This window comes from Ixodes scapularis, unplaced genomic scaffold, assembly GCF_016920785.2.
Source record: "Ixodes scapularis isolate PalLabHiFi unplaced genomic scaffold, ASM1692078v2 PGA_scaffold4__175_contigs__length_147842914, whole genome shotgun sequence".
In the NCBI taxonomy this organism is placed as follows: domain Eukaryota; kingdom Metazoa; phylum Arthropoda; class Arachnida; order Ixodida; family Ixodidae; genus Ixodes; species Ixodes scapularis.
Window position 1 is genome coordinate 103,749,837 of NW_024609879.1, and position 26,879 is coordinate 103,776,715.

Consider the following 26,879-nt stretch of genomic DNA (forward strand, 5'->3'; position numbering starts at 1 on the left):
TACGTTCCTCAAGGCGTTCGACATTGCCGTACGAGCCGAGAGCGCCAGGGACCACCAGCGGCAAATAAAAGCAGATTTTCAAGAAATAAACAAAGCGGAAAAAACGCGTCCGGCGCATCGTCGCCAAGAGAAGACGACGCCATCGTCGCCCTGCTATCGCTGCGAAGAACTCCACAGTCCTAGTTCTTGCAAGTCCCGAACATCGCAGTGTCGGTACTGCAAAAAGACGGGACACATCGCGAAAGCTTGCTTCAAGAGAAAGAAAAACAACCAAAACTCCGTACAGGCACTCGAACCACAGGAAAATCATGGCCCCTTTACGGAACCGTCAGGCACGCAGGGTGACTTGTACGCCGTAACACCGCGGCGGGAGCCGGCAGAGAAGGTTATGATAAGCCTGGAGGTTCACGGTGTTCCTCTCAGATTTGAGGTGGACTCGGGAGTGGCGTTTTCTTTGATCAGCGAACAAACTTTCCGAGCAGCGTGGCCAATTAACCCTCCGGAATTTACAGACGATAACATCGCTCTGCGTACCTGGTCTGGGGAAGGCATCGAATCTCTGGGAACAATTCACGTCATGGTCCAGTTCAAGAAACTGAAAGTGAATTTGCCTCTTCTTGTGATGAAGCACCCCGGATTTAACCTTCTTGGGCGGAATTGGTTTGCAGCCTTGGGAATTGGCCTCAGCGGCGTGCACCAGGTGGTGTTGGACGGCAGCCTGACAGCCACCATCGAAAGGTACGGGTCAGTTTTTGACGGAAACCTGAACGGCTACAACGGACCAGCGGTAAGCCTAGAACTGGAAGACAACGCGTCACCCAAGTTTCTACGAGCTTGCACTGTGCCATTCGCGCTCAAACCAGCGGTGGAAGCCGAGCTGCAACGTCTCACGGAACAAGGCATCCTTGAACAGACTCAGCACTCGAATTGGGCAACACCCGTTGTAGTAGTAAGGAAGAAAAACGGCAGCATCAGACTTTGTGGTGACTACCGGAGCACCGTCAACGCTGTGACGCTCAAGGCGTCATATCCACTGCCGACAGTGACAGAGGTGCTCGCAAAGCTGCGGGGAGGGAGAACTTTTTCAACCATCGACCTGGCTCAAGCATACCAGCAGTTACGAGTCACCGAGAACACAGCTGACGTTCTTACCATCAACACGATAAAGGGCCTCTATCGCGTCAAGCGACTTCCTTTCGGCGTCTCGGCAGCACCAGCCATTTTCCAGAAATGCATGGAGACAACACTTGCAGGGATATCCGGTGTCAGCGTGTATCTGGACGACATCATTGTCAGCGGTGCCACAACCGCGGAACACGCCCAGCGCCTGAACCTTGTCCTGTCAAGACTCCAAGAAGCTGGCCTGCGAGCAAACCGTGAGAAGTGCCTATTTGGCGTTCGTGAGGTCACTTACCTGGGCCACACGATCGATGCGGTTGGTGTTCATCCAACCAACGACAAGATCAAGGCGTTCAGGGAGTTGCCAGAACCTACGTCAAAAGCCATGCTGCAGTCGTTCCTCGGAATGCTCGCATTCTACGACAGGTTCTTAGAAAACCGAGCGACTGTAGCCTGCGATCTCTACAGACTACTAGCCAAGAACGTCCCTTGGCACTGGGAAGAGCACCATGCCCTCGCTTTCCGGAAGTTGAAAGAGTTGGTACTCCGCAAGACAACGCTGGCTCACTACGATGAGTCAAAACCACTGCTTCTGTCCTGTGATGCGTCACCATATGGCGTCGGCGCAGTTCTTGCGCAGGTCGACCACGAGGGCAGGGAAGCTCCAATCGCATTCGCGTCAAGAACTCTAGGGGATGCCGAGAAAAATTACTCACAGCTTGATCGAGAAGGATTAGCAGTGGTGTTTGGGGCGATGCACTTTCACCAATACATCGCCGGACGAAGTGTCGTTATTATCACCGATCACCAACCACTGCTTGGCATCTTGGGACCGCAGAAGCCGGTACCACAAGTCTTGTCACCCCGAATGCGGCGATGGTGCGTCAAACTATCGGCGTACGATTACAAACTCGTGTACAGGCCTGGAAAACGACACCAGAACGCGGATGTTCTAAGCCGTCTGCCCCTACCTGACAGTGACGACGAGCCTTGCTCACCGGGAGACGTCCTGATGATTGAAGCCTTGACCAGTTCTCCCCTGACAGCAGAGAAGATAGCAGCCATGACATGCGCGGATCCGATTCTGTCCCGCGTCTACGAGGCTGTGCAGCAAGGCAAGCTTCATGAGCTCACGGAGAAGGACTTCACCGCGTACAGAAAAAAAGGCGCAGAGATGTCCACTCAAAGAGGATGTGTCATATGGGGATCCCGGGTGGTCATACCAGCCTTGGCACGTCCTGAAGCCATGAATTTAGTGCATGCTGGACACAAGGGAATTGTGGCCATGAAGTCATCTGCACGCAGCTATGTGTGGTGGCCTGGCATCGACCGCGACATAGAGGACGCTGTTGGCAGCTGCCCCATCTGCCAAGAGTCCAGGAAGATACCAAGCAAGGCACCGTTTCCTACGTGGGATCACGCATCACTTCCTTGGGACACGCTGCATTTGGACTTTGCAGGCCCTCTGGAAGGAAACATGTTCCTTGTCGTTGTAGATGCCTACACAAAGTGACTAGAAGTGCGAAGCGTGGCTAGGGCCACATCTGCAGCGGTCATCAAAGAACTCCGAGGTATGTTCGCAACTTTTGGACTGCCTCGCAAGATTGTTTCCGACAACGGAAGCGTCTTCGTATCGAAGGAGATAACAGACTTTTATGAAAAGAATGGCGTGAAGTTTGTGACCAGCGCTCCGTACCATCCAGCGACAAATGGCCAAGCCGAGCGCATGGTTTACGAATTTAAGCAAAGTTTGTCAAGAGAGAAAACGGGATCGCTCTCACTGAGAATTGCTAGATTCCTGTACAAACAACACAACTCAGTTTGCAGCTCGACAGGAAAAACACCAGCATTTTTGATGTTCAACAGGGAGCTTGCTACTAACATCAGTAGACTCCTTCCTCGTCGAGAAAGTAGTCACAAGGAACGAGATATGGAAAAGACACCGCCGTCCAGGGTATTTCAAGAGGGACAGGCAGTCTATGTCCTAAACTTCAGAGGAACCCCCAAGTGGATCCAAGGAAAGTTGACCAAAAGACTTGGAATTCGCTCCTGGCTGGTAGAGACAGCAACTGGATCAACCCGCCGCCACGTGGATCAAATAAGGCGTCGATTTACGACATTGACTCCATCGGCTGAGTGGTCTGTTCCTGCTCCTGTTTCGGACTCTCAACACGATCACCCTACCGAGAGATCGTCATTTCAAGATAATTCCGAGACGACGCCGGAACATACGACAGACGCCGGAAGCGGAAGAAGGGAGCAACCTCCAAGAAATAGGCACCCTCCAGAACGCTATGGGAGCTACATCTGAGGCGGAAGAGGTGTTATGTACCGGCGCCACCGGCAGGTGGACTAAGCAGCCGATGCCGCGAGCCTCGTGACAATCGCGTGCTAGTGAGAGCTCGGGCACTTGTTCCTGGACCGAGAACCGCGATGGACGCACCGTCCACACTCTAAAGCTGACAGTAAAGCTTGTATTTATCAAAATGACTCTTTAGTTTACCGTTATTTCTGTTTGCTTTGTTTTCGGTTTGTGCTGCATCGGGACGATGCGCTTTTAAAGGGGGGGATAATGCCGCGCGCAGACTTGCAGAAGGTTCTCGTTTATTCTTGCTGCGAACATAACTTCTATCGTTTTTGTTGTTCTAGAAAGTGCGTGATTCATTCTCGCCCCAAGCGCGCTACGCTCGATCCTTCCCCGACGAATCTTCGAGATAGTGACTCACTCTAGATAAGAGGCCGCCCGCGACCTTGTCGAGTCTGTTTCGCCTCAGCGTTCGATCTTGCTGCTTCGCCGCCTTCGACGCCCGCGACGCTTTGTTGTTATCTTTCTTTCTCCTTTTACTTTTTGGGCACAAGTTCGCCCGATTAAACGTTTAGTTTACTCCGTTATTCGCCGCCTCATCACTTGTCCTTCGTGACAATATCAACTCTCGAGATGTCGTGTGGCGTGCAACTGATGTGTGCTTGCTAAACCTGGCAACGCGGAGGAAACAAAAAGGTATGTTCAGGAGTGCAGGAGCACTGGAAAACGTCAGGCGTTTTTAAAGAGAAAATAATTGTTTCGCGCTACGAGAATTTGCATAAAAGCTTTCAACCGAGTAATTCATTTAATTTGTAGGAAAGATTCAAGCAAAGGGAACGGGGAGTATACTGAGAAGTCATGTGTCTATAGTTGATATAATCGCTGACCGCTTTAGAAACGCAGAGCAGAGCCTCATTATCGGTGTTGAGCCAATGAGATTAAGGCATTAGCCAATCGGAACACCGAAGAACCATCTAAAAGCAAAAAAAAAAAAAAGGCTCGCCTGGTTTTTTTTTTTTTTAGCTTTTAGTGATTGTTATAAACGATCTAAAAAGTTTCTCACGCTGTAGACGCCGAGCAGTATCATGTTAATCCCCGGGTACTCCAGCGCCTGAAGTCGGAGGGCAACCTGCAAACAAACAAAACAAAATGCCTTGAAAAATTGTAAACCCGGAAAGCAGAGAATACGCGCACGATGCATGTGCATGTAATATGCGTGCGTTATGATTTGCTATGTTTGGTTGCGAGGAACCGGTTTTAGATGCGCTCCACTTTCACGAATTTCGGTCAATTTTGTTCGTTTTTCGTTTCGTTTCAGTCAATTTTGTTCGTTTTTCGTTCGTTTCAGTCAATTTTGTTCGTCTCGAACCAGCGTTCGAAACGAACGCTGGTTCGAGAAACGAACCTGCGTTCGTTTCTCACTCAATGACGTGAGGTCAGGTAAGCCGAACTCGTGTTCAGCTGCTTATTTCTTTCGTGACCTCCACGGCATAGGCGTGCGCAGGATTTTTCATTAGGGGGGGGGGGGGGGGGCGAGGTTTCCCCAGAGCGCCCCCGCCGCCCTCCCCCCCCCCCCCCCCCCCCCCCCCCCGCTTTCTATCAACGCACTCCCACTAATGTCCTTACGCTCATATTGTAGTGCTGAGAGGAGATATGGTTATGAAACGTTTATTTCGACAATACTCAATCGTAACATATACAAAATATTATTAAGCAGTAGGTTTCACTTTCTTGTGAAACGTCCGCAAAGAAAGGCAGTCCCTGCGCAGCTGAGGCGTCAGTGACACAACGCGCATACAAAGAATGTTTATTCTTTCTAATCCAGAGAAAGATATGACACATATGCCATCTTTAACAGCACAGAATATTTAAAAATATTGCCTCAACGTAACTCTGCTAATATGGAAAATATTGTATAAATACAGGGCAAACGCATGGGTGCACCTACACATGGCGAAAGCTGTCATATGGCGTCTGCAACGTTCATGCAGAGGACAAAAAACGCCACCCAATACACAACGTAATAGCAAAGCTTAAAAGCACGGGAATATACCGCAGATTAAAAATACGAGAAACAGCAAGTTACAATATTTAGTAATTATTGAAGATAAACGCTATGACATGCCATTGTTTTTCTTCTGAGCATCCAAATGTACAGTTGATAATCTTACTTTCTGGCGCTTGATAGAAGCATGTAATAGAAACAACAAGATAACACGCACGCATTATGTCATGTTAAACAAACATTACACAAACTAATGGATATGTTATGTGGTGGTAAAAATATTTTATGACTAGATTACTAAAAATGTGTAGCACGTGGGAGATATAGTACTTTTCACTAATCGTGAAAAGTCTAAAGCAAAATTCTACGCGATTTTGTCGCGAACTGTTTAATGAATGACTGCGTCGAGGCGTCTTTTTATGGTAGTTTTTTTTTCGTTGCGCGCACTAGAGGGAGGGAACTTTGGCGTCGGTGTTTTATGCCGTCGAAAAAGAAGCCATGGGCCTCCTGCGCTGCCCAGAGGGTGCTGCGAATGGGCCTCCTGCGTTGCCCAAGGGGTGCTGCGAAAAGGGACTTGTTAGGACTTGTTTTGGGTAGTACAAATTTTAGCGTCTCAAACTGCGGAGCGCGAGATCACGATGAAAATACAAAGACAGAACAAAAATTCGAACGCCGTCAAAGCTAAGACGCTGAGAGCGTGAGCCAAGAGATGCCGCTTCACGCGTTCCAAAGTAGGCATCAAAAAGAAAGAAGAAATTAAAGCGTCGCGCCACAGGTGTTGTGACGTCACCACCCAGAGATAGGAGACGCGTGCCCCAGCGGTGGTGTCATGAATCTGGCACTTTCGATTCTCTTGCAACGAAAAGTTTGGCCGATTTCTGGCGTCCAAAGGTGTTTTTTCGTTCTTTAGCACCAGACAGAATTTAAAAAGCGCAACCAACGTGCCATAAGTAGTGCTAGGCTCAATCAGGTGAGCTTGTACTACCCAAAATGAGGGCGCTATACAGTTTGTTCAAAGCTTCAGCGCAGGAGGCCTATGGGACTTGTTAGGACTTGTTTTGGGTAGTACAAATTTTAGCGTCTCAAACTGTCACGCATGCAGAAGCGTGCCTGCCCTGATGCGGAGCGCGAGATCACGATGAAAATACAAAGACAGAACAAAAATTCGAACGCCGTCAAAGCTAAGACGCTGAGAGCGTGAGCCAAGAGATGCCGTTTCACGCGTTCCAAAGTAGACATCAAAAAGAAAAAAAAAAAATTAAAGCGTCGCGACACAGGTGTTGTGACGTCACCACACAGAGATAGGAGACGCGTCCCCTAGCGGTGGTGTCATGAATTTGGCACTTTCGATTCTCTTGCAACGAAACGTTTGGCCGATTTCTGGCGTCCAAAGGTGTTTTCTCGTTCTTTAGCACCACACAGAATTTAAAAAGCGCAACCAACGTGCCATAAGTAGTGCTAGGCTCAATCAGGTGAGCTTGTACTACCCAAAATGAGGGCGCTACAGTTTGTTCAAAGCTTCAGCGCAGGAGGCCTTTGGGACTTGTTAGGACTTGTTTTGGGTAGTACCAATTTTAGCGTCTCAAACTGTCACGCATGCAGAAGCGTGCCTGCCCTGATGCGGAGCGCGAGATCACGATGAAAATACAAAGACAGAAGAAAAATTCGAACGCCGTCAAAGCTAAGACGCTGAGAGCGTGAGCCAAGAGATGCCGTTTCACGCGTTCCAAAGTAGACATCAAAAAGAAAAAAAAAAAATTAAAAACGTCGCGACACAGGTGTTGTGACGTCACCACCCAGAGATAGGAGACGCGTGCCCTAGCGGTGGTGTCATGAATTTGGCACTTTCGATTCTCTTGGAACGTAGAGTTTGGCCGATATCTGGCGTCCAAAGGTGTTTTCTCGCTCTTTAGCACCACATGGAATTGAAAAAGCTCGACCAACGTGCCATAAGTACGGCTATGCTCAATCAGGTGAGCTTGTGCTACCCAAAAATGAGGGCGCTACAGTTTGTTCAAAGCCAGAGCCGTGTATTGGGAGAGTTTGGCCAACAGGCGGAGCAAAGGCCGCCACCAGCGCCGAATATTCCCCCCGCGCTTAGAGCGTAAACTAAATTTGTGACACAGCCACACAGCGTCGACCAATCAGGAGACCGCGACGTCACAATATTGCAAACGACATTCAAAGCGTGAAATAGAGGCGTTCTATCTCGGCCTCTCTGCTCCATCTCACAAATGTCGGCAGTGAAGACAAAGGTACAGGCACGTGAACCTAGCTCAGCAAAACGCTTTTGTTTGTACGTAAACTCGTGCGTAGGAGGCACTTTCCAAAGCCACGCGTTCGTGCCCATGCTTTCTCTGCACTGCTGATTTTGGCTTGTTAGAACAGCGTCCTGGAGACGCGGTGTCCCGCTCGGCTCGTGCGCTGGCTTGGCAGTGCTTTCTTTCACCGTCTCAGCTGAGACGCTGTTTCTAGCAAGTTGGCCCTGGCACGGCCACTCGATCCCCCCTGTTGGTGCGGCCTGCCGATGTCTTTCCGAAAACAAAAGAGCGCGCGTGAGGGGAGAACGTCTCCCATTTTCCGTGGGGGCGCTGCACATCGGTGAGCGGCAGAGCCGTTTATACTGAGAGAGTTTGGCCGATGGGCGGAGCTTGTTGGCCGCTAGAACCAGCGGATTTCGCGATAACACAATATGGCGTTACTTCTTTGTCTTGTTCATTCCTGTGAAATCGCGTAGAGTTCCTATGAGGCAGATCCACAATATGGCGGACGGAAGTAGTCATCCCCCGTTGTCAGACTACGCTGCTGTGGTTGTCAGACTGCCAAAATCTCCTTAAGAAGGCCAAACTCTCTCAGTATAAACGGCTCTGGTGAGCGGTAAAGCCCCTCGATATGTTTTCGTTTGTCTTTGCAAGTAGCGCCAAATGCGCGAGCGCACATGGCCCAGGTCTCGAGCGGCCCTTGGAAGCAAATGGCGGCGCAGCACTGAAATAAGCGGCCCTTGGAAGCGAACGGCGGCGGAGCACCCGCTCGTGGGTCCTCTTGTCTTGCGCAATTCCACAACAATGGTTGGCAGTACTTGTAAAAGCACCTTTATCAAGGGGCTTTAGTGAGCGGTCTTATGAGCTGAAAGCTATACTCTGTTTCACCCAGTGTACCGCAGGAAAGGCTGTAAGCGCGAGCTCCTTGCTCTGGGGCAGAACTCGGCGGCACAAGCTCTCGTGCAGTAAGGGCAGCTGTCAACGCTATGAGCTCGCGCTTTCAGCCTTCGCTACGGTACAACATAAGGTGAAACGGAGTATAGAGAAGGCTCCCAACGCGCTCTTGCTCCGCTACCCAGATAAAATATCTGCCTGTCATTGGCTTCGCCGATACCGAGGCGCTGCCGCGGTTGCAGAAGGCAGCAAAACGCGCTTTCCCCCCACCTATGCACCGCTGTGCTCGGCGAAAATATCCTAGTGTTACTCTGCGCTCGCGTGTGTGGTTTGTGTCGGCATTTTGGAAGCTGCCGGAAATGTAAATGCGCGTTCTAGTTCTGAGTAGCAGACGGCCATGAAATGTGCCAACTCCACTCGTGAAACAGGAAATCCTGCAATTGATGAAGTACAATGAAGTCTCTTCCGAACTTGAGTTCGCACCGCTGACTTACATGGCTGGCTACTTGGCGTTCGTTTGCGAACAAAAGGTGACCATTTTTATTTCTAGAAATTGTCGTAATTTCAAAGTAATTAGCTGAAACATTCAACCTAGCAAAGCAATAATAATTTCTCAGTGAAAGCAAGGAAGGCTAATTTGTAGACCCCGCTAAACATTGCACGTGACGTGTCCTGAATGCAAGCGCAACTTAAGGGAAATGCATCACATGACGGAGCATATCAGTACATGTTTAGCCTTGTCCAAGGAGGACTCAGCTATCCACGACCTGAAGCTGTCTGACTGTGCAAGCTTGTCTGCGCCTTTGTCGAGAGGTCTCTACAGTAGGCAGAGATTCGTGGTTGTGGAAGGATTTGCAAGGTCCTCTCGAGCGCTGTGGTTCCACACCTTAAGGACCGCCCGCTGATGTGGTGTGTTAACTGCCGAGACCCCTACCACAGCGAAGAGCTCTACGAGCTCTTTCTCAGAAAACTCCTCAGATTCTTTTTGGCAAACTGGGCTGGTGACCTCAACAGCCCACTAGAGAATATATTGAGGCTTTCGCGGAAGCCTTCCCGAAAGGTACTCCGCTTGTGAACTAAATGACTCCCTTGGTCTGTTTTTTGTGAACAATGAAGTTTATATTGCTGAAGTTATGCACGCGGAATCCGATTTTATATTGTCCTTCACAGATGAATAAATGGCATAGCTCGCGCGTGCTCGAGCGTCGGTTAAAACCGGAAATCATACGTCCTAGCTATATCCAACTATAACTCCTATATTACCGTGGTAATAGAAACGGGGCAACAGTTACGGGAACAAGAAAACGACAATTCGCTCATACTGCCATCAGAATGGAGCTTTAACGCGCAGCCTGCAGCTGAGTGAGCTTTGCGCAGAAAGAATCATGTGCTTTTATTCTACACAGATTTGTCACATCATTCATGCAATCTGGCACTCGTTTCAATTGAGACTTGCGGTTTCACGAAAAAAAAAAATCTAAATAGTCACACCGGGCCGGGCCGGGCGTACTGCTCCTCTCTCACTATATTTCGTCTTACCTTAGCATGGACTAACCGCGAACGCTGTGCTAGCGCGAGCGGCTAGCCTTTACTGCCTTGACTGGAGCACTCGCTGCACGAGCGCTCATGCAGCCGCCGAGGCTTCCTTCGAAGCAACTATCTCGCGCTTTTAGCCCGCGCGGCTAACAAGTACATACTAACGCGAAACGAAGTATAGAGTTCCTCGATATGCTCCCCCGAAAGGAAATCTATCTCTCACCGATAACGAGCGCCGCGGCTGGCGCTGCGGGGTAAAGTAGAACTATCGCTCTCACCGGCGGAGTGAGGCATACGGCAGGCCGCTCCCAAGGGGAGTCCTAATCGAGTGGCCGTGGCCCTGGTTTGGAGCGCACGTTCGTTTATTCTACACTTGAATATTGGCGTGACGAAAACCTCGCACGCACAAAGTTTTCAGTCACTGAGAGTTACACCTTTTAACTCTAGCGACGCTAAAACGGCTTGAATTAGTCGTTTCACAAATTTAGAGCTCACGACCAGCGCTAGGGGCTGTTTCGCGGCCTATGGTTGGCACCGAGATGCTCGCCTATTCAAGCCAATGTATGGCCGAACTCTCTCGATAAACGGCTCTGTTCAAAGCTTCAGCGCAGGAGGCCTATACCTCTGGCGCCGTCGCGCCTCGAGTCGGGCTAACTTTGCGCCCCCCCCCCCCCCTAGATGATTAGAGGGGGCGGCTGCCCCCCCTGCCCCCCCCCCCCCCCCCCCTCCTGTATGCACGCCTATGCTCCACGGTACTAAAACTGTTTGGATATTCGGTGACCTCTCTTCTGGGTCAGCGTTTTACTTAGGGGAACCTGAGCTCTTCGCAAATTTGGGGTTTTCCGGATTGCTTTTGTAGCCGTGTTGACGCGTCAACAATTACAGGGGTCCGTGAGTTGTGTAGTTTGAGGTGTTTGGTCATACTTTAGACCTGTCACATTTTGATGATTCAATCAATGTTCGAGTGACCCTCTGATTCGTCTTTTTTTATTTCCTTCGAGGAGGAAGGTAACTTTTTCGTGATGTCTTGTAAGATCATCAACTTTGCGCGCGTAAAGGTTTGGCTACAAAAAGGCTGGTTTTTGGCGGGATGGTTACAGTGTGAGTGGCCGTCTTTAAAATTACTGGGTCCTGGGAAAGTAGCGCCATTTCCTTCCCTGACTGCTAGCCGGACACAAATACCAACGTACACACGACAAAACCTCCCAAGGTGATTGACTGATAAATAAAAATGTATTGACACTGTACACTCAATGTAAGATATAAAATTCACCGGAAAACAGGTAGACAATAAAATAATGTACGCTATAAAGAATCAGGGGCGGTAATAATATGACCGGTCTCATTTGCCAAGGCGGTTGCCATTTTGGTCCATTCAAACCTTCGAAGCTTCAAAGGGGTCGTTCTAAAGCAGTCGCACCAAAGCAGCTTCGCAGCATAATCGTACTAAAAGCGTTCCTCGCCAATATAAGCGTCTTAGGCACTGTATATGCCCTAAACTTATCATTCGTGCTCATCTCCCCAGATAACTTACAGTGAAATTGCTCTTCTTTCGTATTTCAAGACAGGAAAAAGTATTTTAAAGTTGTAGCTTCACGGGCGACACCTTGCAGAGATTTCGCCCTCGTGGGTTGTCGCCACCGCGCGCGTGAATGAAAAAGCCCTGATTCCTGTCCTTTCTTGGCGCGAGGAGAGGGATGTCGAGACTTCCCGTCGGGCCGTGACGCGCCAAGAGAGCGAAAAGGGCAGTCACAGCGTCCCGTCAAGAATGGCGCGACGAAGGGAGAATCTTCGTGTCGTCTGCTTGAAATACTTGTTTCCAAAAAGTACTCGCGTTATGCGAAATCCCACTTGGGCAGCATCCGGTTGCTACAAGTAATGTTGGATCGTTTTAGAAACTTGCACCGTGCTTACCCACTTCACGGATCACTGGTAGCAGTCGTCAGTGGCATTCCTGACGCTAACCACGACGGCTATGAAAATTAACCACATCGCACTTCCCTCCTCAGAATGTTACGGCACCATCCAACCCGCATTGCGCGACTGTTCTACAGCTATCGCTTTCGTTTCTTTGCATATTGTGGGTGAAAAATACGACTTTTTCAAGGCCTCCAAGCCCTGACGTCGCATGTAGAGGCGTACGAAGATATACAGCATCAGATGCGGCGTCAGTGCTTGGAGGCATTGAAAAATACTTTGCCTCTCTTGAAATACGCAAGAAAAGCAATATCACTGTAAGATATCTGGGGGGATAAGAATGAGTGATAAGCCTATTACAAGTACAGTGCCAAAGACGCTTAGGTATATCGGCAAGGAACGCTTTCAGTACGATGATGCTCCATAGCTATCTTGCATGGTGAGACTGGTTTAAAACGACCCTTTCGAAGCATCGAGGATTTGAATGGACCAACATGGCGATCGCCATGGCAACTGAGACCGATCAGTCAATCACTTTGAGTGTTTTGTCGTCGGCATGTTGGCATCTGTTTGTGTCCGCCTAGCAGGCAGGGCAGGCAATGGTGCTACGCTCTTAGGATCCAGCGACTTTAGCCGTCTGGCCGGCACTCCTCTCGTCTGCCCGCTGCTCCAGTCGTGAGTCTTCTTTCTTTTTCGTTTTGATCGGAGTCCCTACACTCTAAGAAATGCCTGCGCGTCTACTTACCCGAAAATCACTTGAACACACAATCTCTGCGATCTATGATATCAGCTCAGCGAATGAGGTGGAACATATGTTTAGGCCTAAAAATGAAGTCTGCGCTGTGACATTACACAATGCATAGTTTGCAATGCGCTGTGGCTTTGCATTGTGCAGTGCCACAGCGCAGACTTCATCTTTAAGTCTAAACGGATGTTCCACCTCATCATTCGCTGAGCTGATTTCGTAGATTGCAGAAATGGGCTCTTTGAATGTTTTGCGTGTTAGTTGAAGCGCAGACATTTCTTGGAGTGTAGTATTGCACTTCGGCATGCTTTGCCTGCGGACGTATATTTGCCTTCGTGTGTGCTTTGCCTTCGGACGTGCTTTTGCCATCGGGCATGCTGTTGCCTTCTAGCGTGCTGTGGTCCTCGGGCGTGTTTTTGCCTGCGGCGGTATGTTTTTTCCCCTTTCAGGAGTGCGCGTTGCGTCGGCCCGCCGAGCAACGAGTAGATTGGCAATCTTCCGAACCCGTCATCAACCCAGCATCTCTGATCCTGGGAACGTTCTTTTGGACTTAGGGTCCAGCAGTTGAGACTTTTTTTTTTTCGGAACTCTTAATATTTGCGCCGATTAACCCTGGTTCTCGGCTACATTTGTGCAGCGATCGGTGTGTTGTCCCGCTGCGTCCTAATTTTAATTTTTTTTTTTTTAGAGGGGGGTGTTTGCCTGAAGTGTTGTTGAGCCTGAATTTTACTAAAACCAGTGTAGTTTTTGAGTTGATGTGGCAGCGCGCGGCTGTTTAGCATCCTGATTAAATTTATCTTTTCTTTTTTGTTTCTATTCCTGCGTGTCATCGCCTTCGGTTGACCTGGCGTGGACCTATCGCTTGTCACCGGTTCAAATCTAGTTTGTTTTTTTTAGAAGTAATTTATTATTTATTGTTCACGCGGAGTTAGTATATTATTTTTGTTAATTTTCTTCCCCCACTCCGAAACAAGAACACGCGATACGTTCTCTGTGTTCATCCGAATGATCAAGGCAAGTCTAAATTTCTTCAAGAGTGGAGTGCGTCACGAACATGCTTTATTGAGGAGCTTAAATGAGTGCGTGTAGCGCCTTGAATTCTTTGTGCTTTTAGGTTGCAAGGATCCCCTTGTGGTAAGTCCAGTAATTACGAGAAGAGGAGGTTGATCGCACCCTTAACGCTATCAATCAACTTTTCTCTCGAGCTTTGACTACATACGACCGCTGTGCTATCCCTTGGTATGCTTTAATTCACAAAACTTAGTGTGCATGTTTATATAGCCGGAACTTAGTCTGCCCTGCAGCTAGTGCGGTACAGCGATTAGCCTGGGAACTTTAACGTGCACCATGCTGTATACTGATACACGATCGCACGCCAATACGATGCTCATCCAGATCGAAACGGGTGAGGGGTACAGATTGCATTATGATTCACACCGCGATGTCGAGAGTTTATGTGGCGAGGGAGTTATTGTGTTTATTTGCCAATTTATCTTGGATTGCAGAGACCAGAGGTGTATTAAAAGGGTCCCGTACCCCACACAGGTACAGGACCTGTACATGGCTACGCTTCTTTGTTCGAGAACCAGCTGCGCGCGCCGACGGTCACGTGCGGACTAAGTATGCTGGACTCATACCCTGGTTACACGAGCGCTCTTAATTGTCATTGGCGGGCCAGCTGACATTGAGCTGCTAGCGATAGTTCGGTTCGACTGAGCCGGCCTATCCCAGTTAACTGATGGGGGTTCGCTTCGATAGAGGTAACGATGGTGGCGTCCACCACATTGCCACCGATGACCAGCGCCAGCAAAGAACTTACTATTGTGGAAGGTTGGGGAAGGTATATTAATGATAATCTTTATTTGGTTGTGGAGATCCGCTGCACCGTGGAAACGCAACAGCCCATACCATGGAGGCCCGCGATGTCGCGTCTAATGAACATGATCATGCGACGAGTATATACATGCAAGATGACGACGAGATAGATCATTGTTATTGCGGAGGATGGCAGTCCGATGCTGAGATTTCCAGATTTCGTTGAGGCGAGACAGCAGCGAGCCATGGGGATCTCTGGCACGCCATTCGATCGGCGTATGTAGCACAAAGAAGGTTTCAACGGTTTCAGGCCCAGGTTTCAACGGTGAGTTTTCCAACTGAGCGTTCTAGTAACGTTGCGCAAGGTAAACATGGGAAAACCGGAAGTATTTTTCTCGCCTTGTCATGGCGGCCGGAAGTGACTGGCACACCCTGTACAATTAATGAAAAGTGTGCATATAATTAATTCGCATCATTTAAAAGAAAAGTTAATGTGACAAATGTTTTGGTTTCAACTAGATCGAAAGTCGGGATTGTTAGGCCTATGTACCTAACACAGGACAACCCAGTTGAACTCAAATAACAATTGGGAGATGCCAACGATCGCTGCAATGATTGTTCAAACGGTCCGCGTAACTAAGTATCACTTGCCCCCAACAGTCAACTGCGGACTGTGCTCCGTTTCACTTTAAGTCCGACCGCAGTCGACGCCAAGATCCGACGAAGCCAATCAAGCAGTACCAAAAGTACATCGTCACGGCGGTCGTCGTCTTTGTACGTTTGCTATCACCGACCAAACCTATCATCTGATCCTAGCGTCGGCTGCGGTCATACTTTGTGTGAAATGAACTTAAGAACCGACGTCAGTAGGCTCAAGCGATTGCGTTTTGATCTGTCATAAACTATGCGGAGCGCAGATTCGCCTGCTTCTTGCACATGTGTTGTGATGATATAAGAACGTCGAGCTCTTACTGGCTGATTGAAGAAAATACTGGGTACACCTCGAAGCATCTAGCACCGAAGCCTACCCACTATTCATCAAAACCAATCAGGACTAGGCGTCGTTCTGACCTCACCACAACTCCTGCGCAAGAATTCAGACGACTGCAGAGCCCTAATCTAAAGCGCAGCTTATTTTGCCGCCCTATAGCGAGGCCCCTTCCTGGAAGCGTTTCGACATTTGAGGTGGATATCTAAAACTCTGAAAATCCGCACTTCGTATAGGTGGGGATCGTAGAAGCGTCTAATCCGAATAAAGTATTAGGTTGGTTTTTTTTGTTTTTGTTTTTTTGAGAATTGAAAATAATATAAACAAAAAACTCACAGATTGCCCATACAGGATTAGGTACAGCACTGGATCCTCCCTGACTGGGCTGGCGTATATTTTTTTCAGCAGTTCAGCCTCGGCCACGATTATAGCCTTCATAGCCACATCTAAAACAAGAAAAAGAAAAATGTGACATGTATAAACAGTGATTTGCCAGTTTAGTGGTACTGTTCTCTGTTAGCTTCACGGTGTCCAAGTACGTCTGCATCTTTCAGAACTCGCGCGTTTGTTTACCCGCCGAATTCACCCGCGTGTTTTTGTTTCCCCACCTCCTCAACCCACCTCAAGCAGTGACGGCCAGCGCTCGGCTGCCTCGTCATCGCTCGTTCCCTGAGGAGTGTTCTATGTTGTTCTTTCATTGACGGGAACTTCCTAGCGTAGCGACAAGCGTGAACGCAATTGGCCAAGTAATATAGTGGATAAGTGGATAATAAAAAAAAACAGCTCAGATTAGACGGGATAATACTAGTGCCTGCCAAATGTGTTCCTTTTTGTCCCGCATATTTTGCGTACCTTTCTCCTTACGTCGAAAATAATCCACGTCCTTTTCTTTCTACTCTGCGCCGTCAATTCCGTCACTCCGAGTTGCAATTGAAATAATACAAAAATTAAACTATTCTCCATCATGATCTTAAAAACCGGGAGCACAGGGTGTGTCGTGTGTACATTAGGCGTCCTTTCTTTTTTGCCATGCTTAGTTACGGAAAGCTGAGGAGGGTTTTGGACACGCTTCACACACGACACACTCTTGTGCACTCCGGGTTTGTCAGAATGATTGAGACAAGTCTAAATTTATTCAGGAATGGAGTGTGTCACGAGCATCTTTTAATGAGAAGTTTTACATTGCTTCCTCTTTTTTTTTTTTTTTTGTGGGCGCGTTTGTGGTCGTAAATTCTTCGTGCCCATCGATTGAGAGGACCACCTTTTGATGTATGAAGTAATTACGAAGGGAGGAGGTTCCCTTTACGCTATCTATTGAGAGCTGTCTAAAGTTGTGACGTCATCTGCCCGCCACGCTATCCTTTGGTACGCTTGTGATCCACCCAGCCATATCGTGAGTCCACGTGGGCTGCTAGGCTTCGTTCACGCAACCGACGCAACTTCCCCCGATTTACTTCGGTGGCCGTCGCGCCAACTGCCGACAATATGCAATCACGGAAGCCACAAGGAGCTAGCAGAAATCAAGGAAGGGCTTGTACCGATCAGTTCCGTGTTTTCCCGCTAGTTGCTGTCGGTTTTGCTGGAGTAGTGTGTCTGTTACAATCCAGACACGCTACCAACTAGCCACGCAGACACGTTTGAACGGCTTGGCAACGAGCGTTTTTTTGTATTTAGCCTTCGCATTCTACACTTCTTTGACAATCTCGCAGGCGCATACAAAGTGGAAGGTCAAAGGGCCTGGGGCGAGAGTGAGAACAGCGTTGGAGTAGCCGAGTTGCGCGAGCGGTTTTGATCCTACCGTGGCGAACCGAGCTTGGGCGATCATGGAGCGCCTAGAATGAGAGAGCGTTCATGATCACGTGGTTCATGGCTTAAGTACAGCAACGTCTGTACTTACGCTGAGATGAAGGATAGAACCTTCCACCTAGAAGCACTTTCTCATTGCCTCCAATTCGATGACTTTACAATCTGCAGGACGTCGACCTTTCCGCCCAGCTGTTTACTTCTATACAACTCTTCCAAACCTTCTGTCATGACTCCGCGTTAAAAAAAAAAAAAAAATTGAAACTGGGAAACTGAAAATGTTGATTCATATTCCTCAGAAAGAACCAAATGTAACTTGCTTTTGGGCAGCCCTGCCTTCGGGAAACAGTTTAAAGTAGCGGGGCAACGATTTTCGGATTTTGGCCAATTAACTGCGGGAATTAATCTGTGTCACCTATGGAACGAAGAACAGAAAGCCATAATTTCTTGCCGCGCTAGTTTTTATTTTAAAAAAAATGAAACAAATCGAATGTCAAACTTCCTCTCAACTCTCACGTCGTCTTTCGAGTGATTTACTCATGAGGACCATTTGGATTCCCGTTGGGTTCTCTCTTCAGAGGCCCCAGCCGCTTCCTCCGCGATTGTCGACTTTTCAAAGATTAGCATCGTCGATTAGCATTGTTGAGCGATCTACACAAAAGACGGTTCACCACGGAGCTGACGGCGAGTGTAGCGGAGGAGGGGGACAGGCGTTGTTGACTTCCGCGTGTCCCACAGAGACGTGTCACCGTAGTTCCCGTAACCGCCACACGCGGCTGCAGATCGGCAAATATGTCCTTGTTTCGTTTCCGATTACGCAGCGGAATAGCTGTTTTTCGGGGCAAGGTGGTCCGTTTTCGTCGTGCCAAGTTAAACAGTATAAATAATGCGAATTGCCAATTCTTTCAAGATTAAAAACGTTGCATTACTCCTTTAAGGTCGCCGACTAACGAAGGAGTGTTTTATTGACGCACGAATGATTACAAAAGTTCAAATCTGTTCTTGTCTGTGCACCATTTGTTCATGTGTATCGAAAATTAAAAGACAAAATGATATATAGCACCGCAAGGAACCCTTCTCGAAAGCCAGAGCTAGTCACTTAGTGGCAGTCTCAAAGGCTCCAGTATTTCTTTTTTAATGGCGATGATTAGCTCCGAAGTAATTCAGAGGAGTTCTCTTATACCTCCTGTGTGTGACGTCACGATAAAGATTTGCCCAACATTATTAGATTAGCTCAGTTAGGGAGATGCTCATAGACGTTCCTTGCCACAGGTAGTACCACCCCCCCTCCCCTTTGACCCCACGGAGCAGAGGCGTCCTGCGCCTCCCGACACTCGATGCGCAGGACGCCTCTGCTCTGGTAACTGCACTGTATTTTATGAAATACATAGGTTTCGAAGCACAGCGTTTACATCGCGTTCCACTGTACTCTATGGCAGAGCCATTAATAGAGGAAGAGTCTGGACATCTGTTGTCCTCGGTGACATCTCGCCGTACCTTCGCTCCTCCCAGACTCTTCCCATGCTTCCCATGGAACTGACGTCAGGCCTAGTAACTGCCTAGCAACGGAATACTCCGGGGAAAGGCGCGGGCCTGTCAACTATTACCGATCCCAGGCCAACGCGCGCGCATGCAGGGCCGCATGGTTGCCTGCGTACAAACCCTTGTATTTAAGTTTTCTGGTGAGAACTTGGTCAGTGGTTCCGCGCTTGATGTTCCAATCACAGCGGTCACGAATTTTGTTTTATAATTTATAATTCTAAAAAAAAAAACTAAAAAAAAAGCCTCAAAATATGGCTGAATAAAATCATGCGCAACAGTTGTACACACCCACGGAAAGCTCCCGTCTTTGTGAGGTAAGAATGCTTCTTTCACCTTGAAACTTTTATAAAATGGGGTTTTTGTCGCAAGCGAACAAGCGAACTAGTTGCTACAGAAAGCTCGCTTGTAATGTGTAATGTGAATAATTGCCGCGCGAGACAAATACGTCCCATCTCTGAAGCGTTTTCCCCTGCCTTCTTCAAACCGCGAAGTGAATGAATTTATTATTTGATGCTTTCTAATAAATTGTTTTTGTATGAAAAGGCTAATTTAGTTGTCTTTTTATCTTTGCGTTCATTTTGATGTAATGACACGACGATGGATGTTGGGATCTCAGTGCCGTCATAAACTGAGATCCCAGCAATCAATTGGGTTAAATATATGAAAACGAACAAGCTTAACATTTGCAACCCGCCGCCTGGCGCTGAGTCACTCGAAGTTTATTTCATAACCTTCCGTTATGAAATATACGGCTCTAACGTTACGAGAAAGGTTAGTGCCGGAGCCGTTTTTAATGCCAGCAAACTCGCACAACCTTCAGTTATTTTATTTATTTATGTATTTGTAACCTTTGGGCTTCCTAGACTTTCAAAGGACAAGATCGCGTTTCATTGCTGAGAGAGTTCGGGGAGGCACCCGGTAAGCATGCAAGGCGTGGCCATCCCGTATCAGGGGTAGCGACCGCTTCATTCAAGCCACATTGTTTGACTCGCTGGCGCTTAGTCAAAAGGAAATGCAATTAGGAAGAAACGAAACGCTGGGAAACTCTAGGTCGAAGGGTTTCAGCTCGCTTTACAATCTAACAGATACCTTTCTTCGAAAACACAGGCAACGATGTCCTCTTCGAATACGCTTGCTTATCAGAGCGCTCTACGAAAAGTCCCTCAGCTGCAAATTAGAAGTCGTTATCGTTGCACACTGCTAAAATCCCAAGACGCGTCCACTAGAACCGAAAATTGCGAAATTTGCGCGACGCGCCGAACGTCCGCGAAGCCTATCGCGGCGCGTACGGGGGGAGAATAGGCCACGAACTAACTTATACCGCTCCTGAATAAACACGACACATCCTAAATACTCTTATCGGATGACTTAAAACACAATAAAAAGATTTATACATTGGAGGAAACCGAGAGCCAAGCATACGGGCATATATGTCCCCGGCGTCGGTATGGCTCGAAGATGGTAAAATGGGAGTGGCCATGGCGTTCGCGTGGCGTGTCAGTGACCTACGTAGTTGACAAGATGTCAACGAGTCCACGCCAGCTGGCCGAACTCTCCTCTATATTTGGCTCTGCTCTATGGCGGAGCCGTATATGGACAGGGTCTGGCCAGACGGTGTGGCGAGGAAGACGCTGGAGAGGAGAAAAGGGGAGGAAATGGAGGAGAGCGCCAAAGAAGCGAGAGATAAAGCGTAAAACGCTTTCGCTGCAGAGCACTATGGAGGCTACGCGTCGTCTATTACGGGCTGACGTCTTTTTCACCTGAATTAAGGTTTGCGGTCAAAGCAAAAAAAAAAACTTTATTCGTAAGCTTTTAAGCCACCGCGAAATAGTGCAACCCACTTATAACGATAATTAGAAAACCCGATATTTCAATCGTTATAACCGATTATCGTTGCATCTGGACTAGAAACTGATCATTTCCGAACTCACCGAACTCATAAACCAATGAACTCACTGAACTCACGAACTCACCGAGGTCACGTCCTTCGTCGAACTCATGGACTAATTCACTCACCGACCTCACTCAGTCAGAAGTAGTTCTCGCCCTCACCGTAGTCGCGGCGCTGGCGCTCGTGTTGCGCGTGGGTTGCGCGGCTTTTACAACTCCGCCGCAACCGCTGCCGTCTTCCGCCGCTCGCCGCCATTGGTCCCGTCGCCAAGGGAAGAAATCTTTTGTATTCTTGTTTGTTTCACTTCGACTGCTTTCGCGCGCCTCAAACGCGCCGGCCGAGCGCTTGAGGAAGGCTCGCTTTGTTGGAATACAAAGGCGCATCATCGTGGTGTGCACTGTTTGTTTCAAGCATTCGCGACAACTTCGTGCAAGCATCGAGTGAGCGTCTGTATCGGCGTTTATTCAGGTGTGAATTATTATTATTCCAACAGCACCACCTTAGATGTGTATTTTATTTCTCCATAGCATATTGCAAACTTCTTGGTAATGGTAGAACGGTTTCATCGGCAATTCGTTGTCGGGTATAACTATTTCGGAACGGTCTCTCTTTATATTTATCGTCCTTCACACAAATTAAGCCCCCCTCTCCCCCCTCTTGGGACACGTGTCCGGCGTAACCACAAGACCGGAGGAGGTGGGGGGGGGGAGGTAAGGGGGAGCTAGAAATTCCCGCTCCTCACGTGTCATAGCGCGCGCGCGGCAGCCGCGTCAGGCGTGGCCGGGCCAGGGGAGGTAGGGGGGGGGGGGGGCGTAAAATTCCCGCTCCGTTTGCTCGGCGCAACGCCGCAATCCCTGCCGGCGCTTCGGCCGCTTCTGCACCTCTCGGCGCCGAGAATGCTTTCACATGCACAACTCATAGAAAGTGGTTAGGTGTCTTCGCGTGCTTTTTTACAGAACTGCAGGCTACAACTTGAACAGACTATACAGGCGAATAGCGACAGTTTTCAGCCGGTTTTCGTTTTAATATTGGCCTTAGGGTTAGCGACCGTGCAAAAGACAAGCGCACTCCAAATAGCAACGTCGGACGTGCTTCAGGCGAACCGGCGTAGCGACCGTTTGCCTCCTTCACGAAACATCAAAACGCCGTGCGTATATCGGTGCCGTGCAGTCTACACAAGAGTGGCCCAGGCGAGCGGGAAAGCACCGCCCCCTTTCTCGTCATCCCTCCACGAAGCAGCGACCAGCAGAAAAAGTCCACGCCAAGCCGCCGCAAAGAGAGGCGAAGCCGAAGAGTGTACGTAAATCGACAGGCACCTTTCCTTCTTCCCCGTCACTCGTATTGAAGCTGCCGTACGAGCTAACAACGCCATTGCGAAGCGAGCGTCGACTCAACTTCCTCGGAAATGTGCGAAGTCACATGACCCACCCTTCCTCGACGTCACTCCACAAACCCTCATCCAACCCGTGACCACACAGGGGCCTTATGCCTCGACAAACTCATGAACTGGCCGACCTCATAAACTAACTGAATTTACGCTCGTAACCCAACTCATGAACTCACCGTACTCACAAACTCACGCCCCTCATCGAACTTATGCACTCACCGATCTCATAAACTGATGCCTCTCACCGAACTTATGAACTCACTGAACTCATGAGCTCACTGAACTCATAAACTCACTGAACCGATGAACTCACCAATGTCATAAACTCACACCCCTCACCAAACTCATGAACCCATCATACTCACAAACTCACGGCCCTCACCGAACTCGTGCACTCCAAAACCTCACAAACTAATGCCCTACACCGAACTCGTGAACCCATCAGACTCACAAACTCACGCCGTTCTCCGAACTCGTGCTCTTACCGACCTTACAAACTCACGCCCCTCACCGAACTCGTGAACTCATCAAGCTCACAAACTCACGCCCCTCTCCGAACTCCTGCACTCACCGACCTCACAAACTCACGCCCCTCACCGAGCTCATTAACTCATCAAACTCACATAATTACGCCCCTCTCCCAACTCGTGCACTCACCGACCTCACAAACTCACGCCCCTCACCGGACTGATGAACTCATCAAACTCACAAGCTCACGCCCCTCTCCGAACTCGTGCACTCACCGACCTCACAAACTCACGCCTAGCCGAACTCGTGCACTCACCGACCTCATAAACGCACGCCCCTGACCGACCTCATGAACTACTGAACTCACTGAACACATGAACTCACCGAACTCATGAACTCACCAAACTCACGCCCCTCACTCAACCTCAAACTCGTGAGTTTTCGAGACTTATGATATCGCCCCCATCACCTCACTCCTGATCGGTGAGGGTGAGTGAGGTAAGTGATAAAGTGCACACGAGGAGGTTTTGTCGAGGTATGCATCACGTATAAGTCACCGGAAGATTTATGTCTCGAATGTCGCGTACCAGGCTATCTCATAGGACTGGTAGCCACCATACGTAGGCAAACCTCATTCATGAGGGACCTCACTCACCTTTACTCACCCTCAACTTCACAGGTGAGGTGAGGGTGAGTGAGTGTCTGAAGCAGGAAAATTTATGAGTGTGAGGGTGAGTGAGGGTCGTGAGGGCTGTGAGGACCGTGGGTGCGTGAGGGCGGTGAGTGCGTGAGGGGTGTGAGGGCCATGAGCGCGAGAGGGGAGTGAGGGCGGTGAGTGGCGTGAGGGCCATGAATGCGTGAGGGGTATCAGGGCCGTGAGGGCGGTGAGTGCGTGAGGGGGGTGAGGGCGGTAAGTGTGAGTGGTGTGAGGGCCGTGAGGGCGGTGAGTGCGTGAGGGGCGTGAGGGCGGTGAGTGCGTGAGGCCCCCTTTAGACGAAGCAACCTTCTCAGCAATTTTGGTGTTGCTGGCGGGTTGTTCCCTAGCTTTCCCTAGATCGACACGAATTGCTGAGATCCGGTCCGGCTCGAAACAAGCGAGCAAATCGGAGCAATTCGAAGACGTTTGAAGCGGCTGCATCCAATCAGGGACGCGATATTTTCAGGTGATACCTCGATGCCGGTTATGATGATAAAATACTTCGTTCTGGTTTGAAATTGATCGTTTTTGGAAATAAACTGTCTCAGAAAGATGCATTAGTATTCTCAACGAGATATAAATGCATAAAAACATGTTTATAGCGCGGAATTGTGCGTCTAAATAGTGCAAGAAAAATAAACTCATGATGATGACGGCAAATTGCAGCAATTTGTTGCTGCGTGTGAACGCGGGCGGCCTGTGGTGCTGGTGTTGCGACGTTGAGTTTCTGGGCGAAATTGCCCCATCTGAAGCGGGCCTGAGTGGCTTGAGGGCCATGAGTGCGTGAAGGCCGTGAGGTTCAGTGAGGGTGAGTGAAGGGCCGAAGGTGAGTGTGACTGTGAGGATGAGGTTGAGTGAGGGGCTGAAGGTTAGTGTAGCTGTGAGGGTGAGGCTGAGTGAGGGGCTTCGGTGAGTGTGGCTGTAAGGGTGACGGTGAGTGAGGGCGACTTAAAATGTCGACCTCTGACAGCCACGCTTAACATGGAGCACAGATGTCCCTGTGACTTGTGATGTAAGCAGACGTAAGCTTTCCTAATCTAACGTAATGCTAAAAAACGGGGTTGTGTGAACCACCCTTTAGAATTATATTGTTCGCGTTGCGTATTTCAAAACACGGAAATTGTTTTGGCACAGAAATAATACAACCTATTCGGGAGAAGGAACAACGAAAATGTATATTTTTATTATTGTGTTCAAGTGCCACCAAGCACCGACGTACTCGACATGTGGCGGTGCAAAGGTATGCGCTTGTTTCGCCGCGGTGTGCAGATAACCAAACCTTGGTATTCAAGGCATGTTCTTCAAATCAACCTGTCACCGGGAAATTGAATCGGATCACGCCGAATTTAGAGGTCAAGGAGAAAGTGCTCATTCCATGGACCAAAATGGCGACCATACGGGGAGCTTGGCTCTACGTTCCCAGTGTCCAGTCCCTTTACTGACGACCTGTGAATTCTTCCTATAGTGAGCAGTAGTGAGCATTTGGCCAATCAAACGTGCCGACATCAGCGACGTTTTTGGTCGTGCCTGTTCCCATAGACATTTTTCTAAATTACCCAAGCGTCAAAGAAAATGCTGGAACGTATAGGTACACGCGCGGCACGGGCTAGCATCTGCGGCAGTAACTTTTCTAAAACAAAAACTTAAAACAAGCTTACACACGCGTTCGTAACTTTATTTACTTCAAAATCTTTCATGCGGGGACGGCGTGCGCGTGTGGTGTGTGTACCGATATTCCCAGCATTCATTTTGAAGCTTGTGTAATTTAGCGATAGTATAGCGATAGGTCTATATAGGGTGCCTCAATGTCCTTCTGTTAAGGGTGATGCCACCCTTTGTAGTACCCGATGCCGACAGCACGCGCTCACGGGTAAAATACAAAGAAATTGACGAAAACAAAATGTCGCCATAGCACAGTCAGCGCCACAAACGCGTGCAGGGACACGCTCTTTCACGCGCTTTTGAACAAAAAAGAAAAATAAATATGTGGGACAAACTGGCGAGATGTCTCCACCCTAAGCAAAGCGCACATGAAGGCACCCTAGGTCTATAGCACCGTGGTCTATAGGAGACGAGATTGCCAAAATCGAACACATCCGTCTTTGTGAATCGAAGGCGACGTACGAGGACTAACATCTCCGTTTTTGGCTGTATGCTTTCTAATATGTTTTCCTTTTCTGGTTTCGGGAAGCTGCGTAATGCCGCCGTTAGAGCTTCAGATCTGGCTCTGAACAGAGAGGAAAGACTGTATTTTTAAAAGTGTCTATAAACTGAAAGACACTCTGCAGACGACACACGAAGCTTGTGTAACAGATTACCATTGTCAACCATATCAAATTAAATGACAATGATTTCACAAGTTTTCCGATGTAATTCGTTCCTGGGATGTTGAGATAAAATCTCACTAATGAACATAAATTGTGTTGTTCACAAACCCAACAACAATCTTCTACTCACTCGAGAATTTGTCCGTGGGCCAGTGGCCATGCTTGAATCTCCAGCCTAAAAGATAAAAAGAAAAAACGATTTAAGCTGGATCACACTTTACTGGCTTTATGGCTTTATTAGAAGACGCTCCGTAGTTCATATACAGTGATGTCTCGTTAATATGGACACCTCCGTTCCCGTAAAAAATCGTCCATAATGTGAGTTGTCCATAATAACGAGACAAAAATGCATGTATTTTCCCAATTGTCCCCTAAAGTCGTGTTCATATAACGGGGCGTACATATTGCCACGCGCACGCTCGGCGACGCGTGGTAATATAGCTGCAAAGTATATTGAACCATGGCTGTAAATCATTTTGAACAGTGTTCTGAGAAGCATGGACACGACTGCATGGTCATAAAAATCTTTTTCCAAACTCTTATTTCCTTCATTTCGTTATTAACTATCGACGAAACTGTAAAAAGGCCGAGCAGGCTAACATTAGATTGATAACATAAAAGAAACAATAAACACAAGGAGCAAGAGCGTGGTCGAGCCCAATACCTTTTCATACCTAAGTATCTGGACACGCTTCACATCTACACCATTGTTGTCCGTCGCAGAGGTCGGCATTTTAGGTCGCCCTCACTCACCCTCACAGCCACACTCACCCTCAGCCCCTCACTCACCCTCATCCTCACAGTCACACTCACCTTCAGCCCTTCACTCACCCTCATTGAACCTCACGCCCCTCACGCACTCATACCTCTCACGCCCCTCACGCACTCATGGACCTCATGCCACTCACCACCCTCACGCCACTCACCGTCCTCACGCCCCTCACGCACTTTTGGGCCTCACGACACTCATGGCCCTCACGCCACTCACCGCCCTCATGCCCCTCACGCACTCATGGACCTCACGCCACTCACCGCCCTCACGCCCCTCACGCACTCATGGCCCTCACGCCACTCACCGCCCTCACTGCCCTCACGCACTCATACCCCTCACGCCCCTCACGCACTCATGGCCCTCACACCCTTCACGCACTCACCGCCCTCACGCACTCATGGCCCTCA

General features: G+C 48.9%; 1 pseudogene; it reads right to left on the reverse strand.

Annotated features, from left to right (window-relative positions):
• LOC121832940 overlaps positions 1 to 26,879 on the reverse strand; it is a 142,042-nt pseudogene that overhangs the window by 89,322 nt on the left and 25,841 nt on the right.